The sequence below is a fragment of the Mauremys reevesii genome, linkage group 2 (genome assembly GCF_016161935.1).
Source record: "Mauremys reevesii isolate NIE-2019 linkage group 2, ASM1616193v1, whole genome shotgun sequence".
Taxonomy (NCBI): Eukaryota; Metazoa; Chordata; order Testudines; family Geoemydidae; genus Mauremys; species Mauremys reevesii.
In genome coordinates, this window is record NC_052624.1 from 161416229 (window position 1) to 161420636 (window position 4408).

Genomic DNA, 4408 nt, shown 5'->3' on the forward strand with positions numbered 1-4408 from the left:
TAAATTGACTTTTGAAAAGTAAGCCCTCATGGGATAAGAGGGAAGTCCTCTCATGGATCAGTAACTGGTTAAAATATGGGAAACAAAGGGTAGGAATAAATTGTCAATTTTCAGAATGGAGAGAGATAAATAGTGGTATCCCGGAGGGGGTCAGTACTGGGACCAGTACTGTTCAACATAATCATAAATGATCTGGAAAAAGGGGTAAACAGTGAGGTGGCAAAATTTTCAGATGATACAAAACTATTCAAGATAGTTAAGTCCCAGGCAGACTGCGAAGTGTTACGAAGGGATCTCACAAAACTGGGTGACTGGGCAACAAAATTGTAGATGAAATTCAATGTTGATAAATGCAAAGTAATGCACATTGGAAAACAATCTCAACTATACATACAAAATGAAGGAGTCTGAATTAGCTGTTAACACTCAAGAAAGAGATCTTGGAGTCATTGTGGATAGTTCTCTGAAAACATCCACTCAATGTGCAGCGGCAGTCAAAAAAGCCAATAGAATGTTGGGAATCATTAAGAAAGGGATAGATCATAAGACAGAAAATATCATATTGCCTCTGTATAAATCCATGGTATGTGTACACCTTGAATACTGTGTACAGATCTGGTCACCCCATCCCAAAAGAGATATATTGGAAATGGAAAAGTTACAGAGATGGGCAACTAAAATGATTAGGGTATGAAACAGGAGAAATTAAAATGACTGGGACTTTTCAGCTTAGAAAAGAGACGACTAACGGGGGATACGATAGAGGTATCTAAAATCTTGACTGGTGTGAAGAAAGTGAATAAGGAAATGTTATTTAATCCTTCACATAACACAAGAACTAGCAGTCACCCAATGAAATTAATAGGCAGCAGGTTTTAAAAAAAACAAAAGGAAGTATTTCTTCACACAACATAAAGTCAACCCGTGGAACTCTTTGCCAGGGGATGCTGTGAAGACCAAAACTATAACAGGATTTAAAAAAGAACTAGATACATTCCTGGAGAACAGGTCCATCAGTGTCTATTAGCCAGGATGGGGAGGGATGCAACACCATGCTCTGAGTGTCCCTAGCCTGTTTGCCAGAAGCTGGGAATGGGCAACAGGGGATGGATCACTTGATGATTCCCTGTTCTGTTCATTCCCTCTGGGGCACCTGGCCTTGACCACTGTCGGAAGACAGGATACTGGGCTATATGGACCATTGGTCTGACCCAGTATGACTATTCTTATGTAAAAATTAATTATAATAATAAAAATGTTTAGTACAGAAACTCCCCAGCATAATGACCTCTCAAGATAGCAATGATGTGAGATAACCACCTTGGCAAATAATGCATTTTAAAAACCTTGGCCTACTAGGAAACATATTTATATAAGTTTTCATTCCCAGTCACAAATCTAGCATTCTGGAGCAAAGTCACTAAAATATAGTTCAACAAACAAATGTTTATTTAACGTGCCCCTCATTTTTCCCTTCACCGCACCCCACCCACTAGTGTTGTCCTTGGTCAATGGAGACTCAGAGTTCAGAGGTGCTTTCACGTGAGTACACCTCCCAGGTGGGGGACAAAAAGGCACCTTGCTTGTTCCTCCAGCTGCTCACTGTTTGCTCTGGCCATGGTTGTTTGTTGTGCCACCGTTCACTCCACCGCTCTGTTGCCAATGGCCCTGCGCAGTCACCTTTTGCTGCCACCTGCCACTGTGACCTCTGTGAACTGGTCTCTTGAGGTTCCACCAGCTCTCAGTGATTTCAGCTGAGCTTGCTGCTAGTGCAGTCTGGGCTGTCTCTTCCACAGAAACACTGTCCCCACAGCAGGACTAAGCACTTAGACATGATTATCAGTGATTTCAACTGCAGTGGTCACTTAACAGAACAAAAGATTCTCTATGAAGCCTAATCAGCTCTGTCTTTAAACAGTGGAGAGGGGCAGATCCCCACCCTCTCTCTTGATGCCCTCAATCAGCACAGGTATCAGAGGGGTAGCTGTGTTAGTCTGGATCTGTAAAAGCAGCAAAGAGTCTTGTGGCACCTTATAGACTAACAGACGTTTTGGAGCATGAGCTTTCGTGGGTGAATACCCACTTCGTCGGATGCATGCCAATCAGCACAGGCTAAGTACAGTTCTACTGACCTTTACTCATACAATAAGAACAGCACTTCATTTCCCACCCCCTGCATTCAAGTGATTTGTAACTCAACCCCAGCCAAAATCAGGGCAACACAGCTCAGTTTGCTGGATACGTAGGTAGATTAGGTGTGAATGTAAATACAATCTGGTCCTGAAGCCTTTCCCCCGAGCTCATCACTAGCTATCAGGGAGAGTTCACTTAGACTTTGCTTACAAATCATTTGAAATTATTAGGTTGGCCATCACCGAAATGAATGCACTGACATTGTCATAAAAAACAGTTGTATAAGGAAGCTAGTCTATGTTCATAGTTTTGAAATCTATTATACTTTTTCAGATATATGAATTTTATCATACACCGTATAGCCTTTTAAAGTGTGTATTAATGTTTCTATTTCAGTCCAATTCAAATTTCCAAACAGTCACTAAATTGGCATGTTTCAGAGTAGCAGCGGTGTTAGTCTGTATCCGCAAAAAGAACAGGGGTACTTGTGGCACCTTAGAGACTAACACATTTATTTGAGCATAAGCTTTCGTGGGCTACAGCCCACTTCATCGGATGCATAGAATGGAACATATAGTGAGGAGATGTATATACATACAGAGAACATGAAAAGGTGGGAGTTGCCCAACCAACTCTAAGAGGCTAATTAATTAAGATGAGCTATTGTCAGCAGGAGAAAAAAAACACTTTTGTAGTGATGATCAAGATGACCCATTTAAGACAGTTTGACAAGAAGGTGTGAGGATACTTAACATGGGCAAATAGATTCAATGTATGTAATGGCTCAGCCATTCCCAGTCTCTATTTAAGCCTAAATTGATTGTATCTAGTTTGCATATTAATTCAAGTTCAGCAGTTTCTCGTTGGAGTCTGTTTTTGAAGCTTTTCTGTTGCAAAATTGCCACCTTTAAATCTGTTACTGAATGGTCAGAGAGGTTGAAGTGTTCTCCTACTGGTGTTTGAATGTTATAATTCTTGACATCTGATTTGTGTCCATTTATTCTTTTGTGTAGAGACTGTCCGGTTTGGCCAATGTACATGGCAGAGGGGCATTGCTGGCACATGATGGCATATATCACATTGGTAGATGTGCAGGTGAACAAGCCCCTGATGGCATGGCTGATGTGATTAGGCCCTATTATGGTGTCACTTGAATAGATATGTGGACAGAGTTGGCATCGGGCTTTGTTGCAAGGATAGGTTCCTGGGTTAGTGTGTTTGTTCTGTGGTGTGTGGTTGCTGGTGAGTATTTGCTTCAGGTTGCGGGGGCTGTCTGTAAGCGAGAACAGGTCTGTCTCCCAAGATCTGTGAGAGTGAGGGATTGTCCTTCAGGATAGGTTTGATTATGCCCTGGAGAGGTTTCAGTTGGGGGCTGAAGGTAACGGCTAGTGGCGTTCTGTTATTTTCTATGTTGGGCCTGTCTTGTAGTAGGTGACTTCTGGGTACTCTTCTGGCTCTGTCAATCTGTTTTTTTCACTTCAGCAGGTGGGTATTGTAGTTTTAAGAATGCTTGATAGAGATCTTGTAGGTGTTTGTTTCTGTCTGAGGGATTGGAGCAAATGCGGTTGTATCTTAGAGCTTGGCTGAAGACAGTGGATCGTGTGATGTGTCCTGGATGAAAGCTAGAGGCATGTAGATAACTATAGTGGTCACTAGGTTTCCGGCATAGCGTGGTGTTTATGTGACCATCTCTTATTAGCACAGTAGTGTCAAGGAAATGGACCGCTTGTGTGGATTGGTCTAGGCTGAGGTTGATGGTGGGATGGAAATTGTTGAAATCGTGGTGGAATTCTTCAAGGGCTTCTTTTCCATGGGTCCAGATGATGAAGATGTCATCAGTGTAGAGTAGGGGCATTAGGGGACGAGAGCTAAGGAAGTGTTATTCTAAGTCAGCCATAAAAATGTTGGCATACTATGGGCCATGCAGGTACCCATAGCAGTGCCGCTGACTTGAAGGTATATATTGTCCCCAAATGTGAAATAGTTGTGGGTGGGGACAAAGTCGCAAAGTTCAGCCACCAGGTTTGGCATGTAACTAGTTGACAAAACTGTGTGTTGAGGAAATTCAGAGGGGTTTAGGGAAATCACGGGGAGTAATAGTCTCAAGTTGCAGTGGGGGAGGTTTAGGTTGGCTATTAGGAAAAACTTTTTCACTAGGAGGGTGGTGAAGCACTGGAATGGGTTACCTAGGGATGTGGTGAAATCTCCTTTCTTAGAGGTTTTTAAGGTCAGGCTTGACAAAGCCCTGGCTGGGATGATTTAGTTGGGGATTGGT